Raw genomic sequence first — 12,442 nt, forward strand, 5'->3', positions numbered from 1 at the left:
GCATACCGGTGTCCTTTCAAAATCGAGCACTCGTGTTAGTGTTCCACTAAATGGTCATGTCAATCGACCTCTTGAGTTCAGTCTTCGTGTTGATCACTCATCCAATTTCCAAATTCCAAAATTCCAAATTTCTAATTTCCAATTTCCAAATATCAATTTCCAAATTCCAAATTTCTAATTTCCAATTTCTAAATATCAATTTTCAAATTCCAAAATTTCTAATTTCTAATTTCTAATTTCCAATTTCTAAATATCAAATTCCAAAATTCCCAATTTCTAATTTCCAATTTCCAAATATCAATTTCCAAATTCCAAAATTCCCAATTTCTAATTTCCAATTTCCGAATATCAAATTCCAAACTTCCAATTTCTAATTTCAAATAGCAAAATTCCAATTTCAAAAATTCAAAATTCCAAATTTCGACCTTTTGGTCACCCAATACCCAATTCAAAAAAAAAAAAAAATTCTCTTGCGAGAGACCCTTTTTATAGGGAGAGTTCGAGGGAGCTCACTCTTTTCGCATGCTATCCAATTCGTTCACTTAGCCCCTTTTAAGGGAGAGTTTGAAGGGACTCGTGTCTTTGTGAACCGTTTGCAAAACAAAATTCCAAAATTCACACAAGGAACCCTTTTTATAGGGAGAGACTCGACGGAGACTTGCTTTCCTTGTGGCCCCATAATTTCAGACTAGGCCATTTCATCATGAAGGACCCTCTTTTCAGGGAGAGTGTGATGAACTCGTTCCTTCATGACCAATTTACCAACCTCACCAATTCCGGCCCCCTTTCCATAAGAGAAGCCTAATGTTAGGAAGTTTTGACGAAAGCTTAATTTCTCTTCAAAAGTTCGTTTTGCAAACACCTCCTCTTTAGGGAAAAGAGGAGTAATTCCCAATTCTAATTTTTGAATCTTCTCCTTTGGGGAAAGGAGAAGAGAATTTTTGTCATGGATGTGTTGCGTTGTGCTTCAAATGCTCGCTTTCACAAAGGATTTCAAGAAAATCTTGCCAATTTGTCGTCGAATATTTGTTGATTTCAAAAATCTTTATTGCACAAAATTATTATCTCAAAATACCTTCAGTATTACTTCCGAAAGGACAAGGCTTTCACGAAAAAAGATTCAAAGTTCAAAATCTTTTTATTGGCCAACCAAAAGGATGAAGAATAAATCTGCAATATGGCCAGCAAAGAGAATTCAATGTTGTTGCAAAGCCATGAGTGATTGATATTGATCGCAGTCAATGGCACGGTTTTAAGGATCATTTTTGAAAAATAAAGCAGTCGAAATATCCTGGGTGATACAGAAAAAATCTACTCAATCTCCATATCTCCTCAAACACCCAAGCTACAATTAAATATCTGCAAAAGGGATCTCTCAATTGTCGTCAAGATGAAGGCGAATTAAGCGAGTCGACCCCCGGGGCCAAAGAAGATTTGGATCATCTCCAAGATGACGGAGTTTGTGACGGATCCTTCCAGGGAAAGTTCAGATCACCGTCAAGATGAAGGCGAGTGTGATGAGCCTACCGACAAACCCTAAAAGATATTTAATTCCAGCTATCATCAAGAGATTTCCTACCAAAGAGCCAATAATCATCATGATAATCCCTGAGAGAAAAGAAGGATCGGAACATCTCTGAGATGAAGGAGTTTGTGACGTACCCTTCCCAAAAAAAAAAAAAAAAAGAGAGAGAGACAAGTCAGGACATCTCCAAAATGAATGAGGATGTAATTCCCGAAAAATCCAAGAGAGCTCCAATCTGCTAAAAAAAAAAAGAGTGCAGAAAGATCATCATGAGAAAAGAATCCCAGGATATCAGACTGCCAAATTTATCAAGAATTTTCTTTAATTTTGTGAAATTCTTTTATCAATATTCTTTCACCAATAGCTCTCGCAATATCAAGAATATTTTCTTTCCCGTCCATATCAAGGAAATTGATAGCTTCCTTGAAAGAAAGTCAATCGCAAGCAATTTGAATTCGAATCTTGATTCTACAGAGTTAAGCCCAGTTGGAGGTAATACTTCAGGTAGAAAAGAGGGAATACTTTCAAAACAATGTGCATCACTTTTAATTATTTTGAATCAACAATAATTTCCAACATTTTGACAATATTTTCTATCTATCCTGGCATGAAGCGAGAGCTTGAGGTTCATCTTTGGCGCATCCTGACACCATCCCTTTTTTAGGACTTGGTTACGAGAGTTTTCAAGATTCCTTCCCTTCTTTGGTATAATCTGAGCGCACGAGCTCTCAGATTCGCACACTTCCCTATGTCCCCACTGTCCCACCATAGACAGTCCAATTTCGGCTTGAGGTTAAGCCACCAATTCCAGCAAAAGGTAATTTCAAAAGTTAATTAGTCTCAGCAATGAGACGCCCAAAATCAATCCCTTTTCAAACTTTAGGGGCCCCAATTTACTTCCTTTTGCAAAACTCCTATCGGATTCATTGTGCGGAAATCCGAAGGTTCCATCACGGTCTTTTCTTTCGAGGATTCCGTCCATTTTCTGCCCAATCAGGTCAAGGGTACAAACCTGAGCCTCACGTGATGAGGTATTTCATTTCCCAATCAAGTTAAAAGTTAAGCCTGAGCTTCGTTCCATACGAGGTATTTCCCGTCCCATCCAGGTTAAGGGCAAAACCTGAATCTCACTTCTTTTGAAATAAAATTTTCTCCTTATTCTCCATTTCATATCTACCATCATCACTTGAACTAATTCTTTCATACCCAGTCAGATTCATCTAACTGGGGCATTTTTATAATCCAAATTTGGTGTGTTTTCTTTGCCACTAAGCTCGGCTTCTAACCGGCTTAGCAGCAAAGAGGGGCATCTGTAAACACCCCAAATTTTCACCCTCATCCAGTGTTTGTCCATTTCATGTGTCATTGCATATCATTGCATGTATTCTGCATATCATTCCATCGCATTGCATAGCATTGCATGTCATTGTATTTCATTTTCGAGATCCAGCACTCCTATTTCAAAACATTCAATCCAGATTTGAATTTTAAAGCTTTTATTTCAAAATCAATTTCAAAACCTGGGTTTTTATTCAATACTCTGTCATTTTCCAACCCCAGGACTTTATATTTTGAAATATTTTCTCAAGGAAATAATCTGGATTCATTTCAAATTCAAATTTTAATCGATTTCAATTCACAGATGAGACCCATTGAGGTGGTGTCGCTTCTGAATTCCTCTATTCATCAAATTTCTCAAAGTTTTGAAAGTTTCAGTCCGATCAGGACTCTGTGTCAGAGTCCTAATCCGGTCAGAAGTCTGTTTTGAAATCTGTTTTACTTCCATTTTCAGTCTTTTTCGATTATTGTCAAAATTTAGGTCATTTTACAGAGTCTAGTTAGTTCAAAACTCTATTTTAGAGTTCGGTCGAGTTAGAAGTCTAACCCTGACTGTGTTTTCTGACTTATTTCATCATTTCTTGATAAAATCTTTCGAAAATTCTTTCATTTGAATTCTAAAAATTTAAAATCTCAGAGTCTTAAGAGTTCAGGACTCTAACTCGGAGTTCCAGTTCGCTTGAGACCCTATTTTCAAAGATCTTGAATTTCAAATGTCAATTTTAACCCTTTTTCAAAGCCATTTTCAGTGTTTGTTTCAAAATTTTCAAAACTCGATGTGGGCCCACTCAGTTGGCACCATATCCAGAGGAGTTCTAACCTAGTTAGGACCCTATTCCATTTCAAAAATTATAACTTAAAAGTTTGTCTTTGAAAATCCTTTTGAAAACTCCTTCAATTTCAAGTCTTAAAATCGTTTTTTGAAAAAACTCAAGTAGGGCCCACTCGGGGTGGCGCCATATTCGAGTCAGTCAGGGTTAGACTAGGGTTAGTTGATGTCTTGGTTAATGTTAGAGGTTTAGAAGAGTCAAAACTGTTGAGAAACTCTGTTTTGATGTCACATAGTATGATACACTGTCGTATTTGATTTTATATGATATGATAATATGTCCTCTTGAAAAATGTTATATTATGACTGAATATGTTTTGCCATAAATCTAACGAGTATTTGATGCAAGGATATCTCACCCAATAAGGATGGAGACTTCCTGTTCAAGTACAACTATGGTGCAATCATACTCCTTGAAGAAAAAGCTTGATGAGCCATGCATTCCTAAAGTTCAAATAAAGATATCGGCTACCTCAAGATGAAGACTTTTTTCTTCTTTAGAGTCATATGTAACAGAACCTTCAGGAACTTGCATATTGCATATTACATACTCATTCATAAACACTATATCATAAAAGTATACGATAGTTTCAAAAAGCTCGTTTTTGAAAACCAATAATTGTACCTTCTTACAACCCTTTATGAAAAAGATATTTTGTCATGTAATAATTGTACCTTACACTATATACAAGACAACATGAAAAAGAAATGTAGGAAAAAGACAAAAACATAAAATCGGCTACATAAGAAAAACAAATATAATATGTTTTTGAAAAGACTTTAGTTACCTTCTTTAAAGAAATGTTTTTTTTAATATAAGAAGAAGACAAAAACATAAATTGGCTACACAAAAGAAAAACAAATATAATATGTTTTTGAAAAGACTCTAGTTACCTTTTTTAAAGAAATGTTTCTAATATAAGAAGAAGACAAAAACATAAATCGGCTACACAAAAGAAAAACAAATAAAATATGTTTTTGAAAGGACTCTAGTTACCTTTTTACAAAACCATAGAATGTCGACTTACTTGAAGTCATCATTCTCTTTACAAAGCATTAAATACCTCCTGTAACAAATCCTCGTTAATATCCTTCTCAAAGAATGTCGACCTTCTTTTGGTCCTCATTCTCTCTCAAGACTTTGAAAAACACAACATAAAGAAAACACTTGACATGACTATGTACAAATAAATATCTCAAAGCACTCATTGTACTTACACTCATTTAAAGTAAAGAAGTACTTATGTACCTCAAATCATTAATTAGAATAAAGACAAAACTACAACCCAACGTTCAATGTACTATTGTAAGAAATAGACTTTTTATATAAAATATGTATTACCTAAAAAATTACAACGACTAGTGTACCCTCTATTTTACTTTTATGGAAAAAGGCATTCTCGAACTTCTCTAAAAGATATTTTTAAAATGACATAACATTTCACATTTCAAAAAAGTTACAATTCCAAAATGTAACGACTACTTTTTAAAAGCTATATAAACACACTCAAATAAACTATTCAAACAATGAAATGGAATAGACGTGTGAGCTTACAACGAGAAAAATTCCTATTCGATATTTGAAAAGAGAGCCTTGAAAAAGAAAGAGAAAAAGAAAAGAAAGAAAAGAGAAAAAGTCAAGTCCAGCTCTTTGACAAAGAGCATCCTCTGAGTGACAAACAGAACATTCTGAGAATCCTTCATTCGTGCATTCATATCATTCTGAAGGTTCTATAGGAAGTATTGTAACTCTGTTATTCACTGTATTCCTTCTTTGTTGAAAGAAGTAGACCTCTGTGAAAGAGGGTGTTGCCCTTCTCTGTTGAGAGAAGAAGACCTCTGTGAAAGAGGGTGTTGTCCTTCTCTGTTGAGAGAAGAAGACCTCTGTGGAAGAGGGTGTGCCCCTTCTCTGTTGAGAGAAGAATACCTCTGAGGAAGAGGGTGTTGTACTATTTATCCGGTAACTCGGATGTTATAGTGGAAAGCTCAAGTGGTTTGCTTGGGGACTGGATGTAGGTCTGGATACTGACCGAACCAGTATAAATTCTGTGTTTTATGTGTTGTGCCTTATTGCCTGATTATTTTATTTTATCGATCTTTATCGTATTTCACTATTCACCCCCCCTCTAGTGGAATTTCAAAAACCATTTTGAAAAAAACTTATTTTGAAAGTTAGTTTTTAAAACTAGTGTTTTTAAAGGTTTTTAAAGGTGTTTTAAAAAGCCAAATGTAGAAAATGCAAAGTGGCATTATATTTGGGGATTTTTTAGGAAAGTCTAGGCGTTAATTAGGCATTAGTTTAGATAATTTAGGCTAGGGGTAGTTAGGTCTTTCCACCCAAAAATCACCCCCCCTTGTTAGAGTCCAAAAAATTCAAAATTCCCAATTTTTAAACCTAAAAAAATTTCTATAAATAGTCTTCATAGGGGGGTCGATTTTTCCAACTTTCTCTCCTTGGGATTCTTGGAGCTTCTCTCTCCTCTCCAGCCCTTCCTCCATTGCAGCCACTTTAAGGTAATTATTTTGTTTAATTTTTAGCTTTTATTTCATGTTTTTAATAGTTTTAAATCAATTTTAGCCATTAATACCTCCTATTTCATGGATTCAACCATGGTTTCACCTCAAGAACCATCAAGAATCAGCAAGAACAATCCAAGAAGGTGATCTAACCCTGTTTATTTTGATTTACAGGGATTTTAATCCATTAGAATTGATTTTAATATGATTCTTTACATTATTAACCAATAAAATATATGATTTACCCTTTTAATGGGTTAAATCTATGTTTTAAAGGTGATATCAAATTCCAGCCATTGATTCCCTGTTTTTATTTTATTTTCATGGTTTATTCATGTTTGTTTTACTTTATATAGCATAGAAATAATTTTTATTTACTGTTTTATGGTTTATTTTATTGATTTACATTAGTTAATGCATGGTTTTCCAAGTTTCTTAAATTTCTGTGTGTTTTAGGTTAAGAACAGTAAAGATAATGTTATTTAGGATTGAAGTTTTCATTGTTTAATTCTGATTTTTTTATATGTGGTGCATGTATGAGTTATTGAGTTACTGTAGAAAAATCAGAGGTTTTGGATCTCGGGAATTCTGTCAAAAAAATCAGACATCAAATCGGGTTTTTAAAGCTTTAAAATCGTGATTAAAATCAAGAAGGTAACTTGCTGTTATGATATTTCTCTCATCTTATATCCGATTTTAGATCTGTAAATTGCTATGGTTTCACATTGAGTAGATCTGTCTGATGTAAAATTTTCGGATTTTTTGGTTACTGTTTAGTATTTTTCCCCTTTCAGGGAATCTGTTTTTAAATTTAAAACTCATTAGGGTTTACCAAAACCCTAATCAGACTTGTGTTAGTCATAAATCCCAAACCACAGATCCGATTCATGATCTGTAAAAAGTGAGTATTGTTATTTTTTTGTCTAATGTTCACCACTAAAATTTCAAAGATTTTTGTTTAAGATTTCTATTTATGTCTGTATTTTCAATCTGAAGTAGCCGTTTTAATCCCTGTTAAAAGTGATATATTTTAGCTCAGATTGCCGGACGGGTTTCTCCCTAACCGAAGATGATTTTTCCAATCTGTAAATTGGAAAATCTTTGTCTTTCTTCTTAATTAGTCTCTATAAAATTTCATAAATTTACATGGAGATTTAACCCCTGGTTTAGGTCTTGGATTGAAAGTGGTTGGTGAATTAGGTCAAAATAGCATATTTTTAGGGTTTAATGCAATTTTTGGATTAATTCAATGTCAAAAAAATTATTTTTATAATTCCAATTCGACATTAGGGTTATAACAAGTGCATGTACCAATTTTTATGGATTTTGGAATCCATTGGATCTCTGAATTAATAAAATTGCAAAACCGGGTTCTTGAAAGATCCAAAAACATTGCTAAAATCACAGTTTTTGTGATATTATTGGATTTTCGTGCATGAGCATATATTTTTAAGATTTAATCATGTTCATAATCATATTAGGATGCTTTAGGTTTAATTTTGTGCTCATTTGATTTCATTTAGTGCATAAAACCTAAGTTTTTACCAAAAATCTATTTCTAAAAACCCTGATTTCAAGGCCGTGGTCTTGCTATCAGGGGCAATTTAGTCATTTGACCTAAATTTCGAAATCCCTAACCTTAATTTTCATGTGTTTAAGTATGTCATATCATATTTTAGCCTAATTTATTTGCATTCAAATTTCAAAACTTGCATTTTATCAAAATATCTTTCTAAAAACTCTAATTTCAAGGCCATAGTCTTGTTATTAGGGGTATTTTGGTCATTTTGACCCCAATTTTGAATTTTCATATCTTCTCTTTCATATTTATTCAATTTTATTTCATACTTTATCATTTTGATTTAAGGGAATCATGGCAAAAAGGCTTATATCTAGCAAAATCTAGCAATTTCCTGATATTGCTGGATAAATCTAGAAAAGCCAACATATCATCACTAACAAAGTTTTCTAGTTTTGCAGGTACATTGAAGACTTTATTTTTCATGTATTTAAATTTCAATAGTGATGTAATTTGTAATTAAACTTTGGAATAAGAATTTACATTTCCTGCTTAGCTTAGGCAGCATTGCATATAGCTTATTTTTTTTATATGTGATGGATGATGATTCATGCATATTTTTACAAATTCACCATGGTCTACACGAATGGCATATGCACTAGCTTCTATGAAGTTTATAAACTTGGTGGAATTCGTATTTATGGCCATAGTCAGAATACGAATGATGCTTAGATTTATGATCTTCACATTAGCCACATTCAGCCTACACTCTTAGGCTAACTTAAGAAAAATGCACTGCATTTCTCAAAAATACAAAAAGTATTTCTTAATTCCTCAAATCCACATTCATTCATTTCATGCATTTGCCAATTCCAATCTCAATTCAAAGAAGTTCATTTTCTCAAAATCTCCTAAGTCTTATAGCAAAATCGATTTTCCCAAAAGCATTGAATTTCAAAGAATATTTCAAGTGTTTTTTCAAGTTCATAAACTCAATTTTCCAAAGTTATGCAGTCAATTTCAAAGTTTGAAGTTAGAATTTTCTAAGTCTTATTCAAAAGAATATGGATTTGCCAATGATATTTCAAATATTTCCCAAGTTCCAAATTCAAATTTTCTAAGTTAGAATTTCAATTTCAAAGTTTGAATTCAGAGAAACCAAGTTTCTCAGAATCAATTTTCACCAAATGTCAAGGATTCCTCAAAATCGATTTTTATTTCTCTCAGAAGTTCATTTCAAATCTTAATTCACGATTTTCCAAGATTTACATTTTCTAAATATTTCAATCATTCAAAGCAAACATCATGTTTTCAAATGTGCATTTTCTGAAAATTCATAGCACATGCCTGATTCTATGTGCATTTAGAAATTAGAATATGATTTAGACAAGTTGAATAGAGTAGAGCATAAGATTGATCCTTGGTTCAATTACCCCTGTTAAAGGTGTCAGGAACGGTTGAACCTCGTACCGACAGACGAGTCCCATTCTTCGGAATTATCCCGCATTTTAAAACGGAGGTGAGTTATTTTCAAAAACTTTTTCAATGGTCAGTTTGACTCGCAAAAAGTTAAAAATTTTGCGATGATAACAGTATCGCTCTAGATTTTGGAATTTGGTGGTATAGTCGATCAGACTCATACCACTCTGCACTAACTCCAGAAACTCCATCTTTTTCTTGTTTCTAGAAAACAATGGAAAATAGTTATCCCTAAAACTTCTCCGAAAGTCCTCCCAAGGAACGACTTCGAGTTGTGAGAACTGGATCAACTTAGTGGTATTCCACCACTTTCGTGCATTATCCTTTAGTCTCTACGTGCCAAAGTTTATCTTTTTCTCTTCTGCTACTCCCAATACCAGGAAGACAAGTTCAGTCTCCTCGATCTAGCTTTCTGCAAGCTCTAGATTGGCTCTACTGACGAAAACTGGCGGGTCAAGTTTGAGGAACTTCTCATAAGTTATTCCTCCCAGGTTCTCGTTGTGAGGTATGATTGGTTTTGGCCTCGTCTCACGGATGGCTGTAACCAGGTTGTTGAGCGTCTGCAACAGGAATCTTTGTCTATGGGACTCCTCGCTCAGCATGATTCTTCTTGTCGTCAGAGCCATTTATCAATTCACACACAAGCACTTGTTTTTAGTTTCTTGATGCATATAGGGAAGTAAAACTTTATTTACTTATATACATTCCATTACACAAACATTGCCTTATATACAAGTGTCATGCCACACTGGCAGACATAGGCAACGAGAAACTATATACATAAGTCTATTGACTTCAAAAACATCACCAGTCTCTTAAGAACTGGATTTCCTTGATGAGTATGAACTCATAAAAGTCCATCAGTTGCCACATCGTCTTGGTTTAGGCACCACTAAAGTTGGCTTGGGCGGCACTTCCGCACTCTCAAGTGAATTTTGAGGATAGATGAGGGATGTCGATCCACTCTCCCAGACAACAGTATCAAAACACGGAGAGTCTGAAATTATGATCGGCGAATAAAAGGAATCCTCTCTTTCATTTAGATCATTCAAGCTTGGTGTATGTGATGTCGGGTGGTAGCTTGATGAGTGATTGACTTCGGTAAGGAAGTTCAAATCAATGTTTCTTAGACTTGGTGATCCATCAGAAGTCGTTGGGGTACTGTTACTCCCAATACTTGAGTGATGCGATCCACTGATGCGCGAGGTCTCATCCTTAAGACCGTTTGATCCCCGCCGACCCAGATCGACGGTATATTTCCTTTGGCATTCGTTGGCGGAATGCCCATCCTCGCTACAAAACTGATAGTCTTGAACTTCATACGTGCAAATCCACTCATCGTGCATGAACTTGCAACGATAGCAATAACTGCGCGAGTCGTGAGTTGCCATCTATATAAAGATGCACTCAAATTGGCAAGTTTAAAGAAAATATACTTACAGTGCGATATCGCAAACATGACGGATCTTGAACCAGGTTTCTCAGACACAGGCTCTGATATCAATTCTGTAACGCTCTGGATTTCCAAAACAAAGCTAAGTTAAAATTTTCATGAATTTTTTTTTTCTTTGCAGCGGAACTTCAAAAAGCTTTTAGCAGTGGAATCAGACGATAATGAGTCATCGGTTTTAGAAAACTTCGAGCACATTACAGGTATGTGGCCAAGAAACTCATTGACCACCAAAGTATTCCATTTTATCGAAAACCACATGTTTATTACAAACATCACTGCTTGGAAAAGCATGATTGGTTCAATAAAAAAAAGTAGTACAACTCTGTCTAGAGAAACCCTGGAACTCGATACTGCCTTGCTCCGCATATCGCAATGCAGGTTCAATACCTAAAATAGGGTCAGAACCACTGATGGTCTGGTAAGCAAGCAATCACACATCCATTCAACTCAAGTAAATGCATTGAACACTCGGGGTCGTTGTTCGAAATAACGACGCTCAAGTCTCTACGACTTAGCGTATATCGCAAGAGCGTCCTCAGGTCTTTGAATTGAACAACCGCTTAAGTCTTCATGACTTAGTGCAAGCCTCTTCAGGGTTGTGATTTAAATCTCTCGCTCAAGTCTTTATACTTGGCGCATCCGTATCCCACGCATCTAAGGACAACTCCTCGAGCTTCGCTTAGTCGGGTGGATACAACATGGGTCTTCGCCCAATCTGTCCAGTCGTATAATGATTTTGACACCTTCACAAAGGTTATGCAGGACTGACTCAACAACATCCATCCACTCATACATTCAAGCATCGCTGAACCTAAGCTAATGCTTTGTTTCGCTAATTAGCCCCCTCCCATTGGGCTTAAGGGAGGTATATCTGAGCATCAATGAGACGATCTGGGGATTGATTATTCTATATATTTTTGGATACCCTAGAGGCTTGTTGACCCCATCCCTCTAGTAGGATGGTATAATCATACCTGAAGAAGTCCCTACTAGGTATTCGAATGCATTCTGCTACTGCAGTAGTTGGGTTCAATCCTTAGAATTTAAGGATAACCACGACCTCCATACCTCTGAGTGACGGAGGCCATCATTAACCCTATCAGGTTCGATGGTAATATAAGTCACTCAAGGCTGAACTATCACCGTCTTCCTCGATGAAAAATTCTGAAGGGGTCTGTCGGTCTGACAAGCTACTTAATGTGTGCCTATAGGGCAGTCGTTGAGGAGTACGTACCCAACCCCGTTCAGTGTGCCCCCTAATATGGTCATCAATCGCGGGGTCTTTTCATTTTATTCATATGCATGCTTGACTCTGCTATCGGTACTATGACCATCACAATCATCTCACCTCTTTCGAGTGGACAACGTACTCTAGCTCTGCGGCCCTTACGAGTCTAGTTGTAACGCCCCAAAATTTTGAACTTGTAAACCTTTTGAAAATGGTTTAAAGGCTAGAAAATCCTTCTTATTTTCAGAGTTTATTTATAAAATCAGCGGAAGCATTTCTTTAAAAGAAAAGAGGGCAAGTCGACAATCTTGGGCACGTTAGCTAAAAGAGCAAAAAGACAAAGGCATAACTTGCAAATATCTAGATGAAAACATTCGTATTATAAATAGTTTTTAAGTTATACAAAATTTGGATTTCCTTAAGAAATCTGTAACAAAAACCCAGAACGATTAGGACAAGAGTTGCGAGTGGTAACAGTGGATCTTGAAGATATCTCGCAATCGTGCCATCGTCTGCTAAGCACCTAATCATCACCTGTACCCATAAAATGGGTT

Source organism: Nuphar pumila, chromosome 5 (assembly GCF_984573655.1).
Source record: "Nuphar pumila chromosome 5, dmNupPumi1.hap1.1, whole genome shotgun sequence".
Classification (NCBI taxonomy): domain Eukaryota; kingdom Viridiplantae; phylum Streptophyta; class Magnoliopsida; order Nymphaeales; family Nymphaeaceae; genus Nuphar; species Nuphar pumila.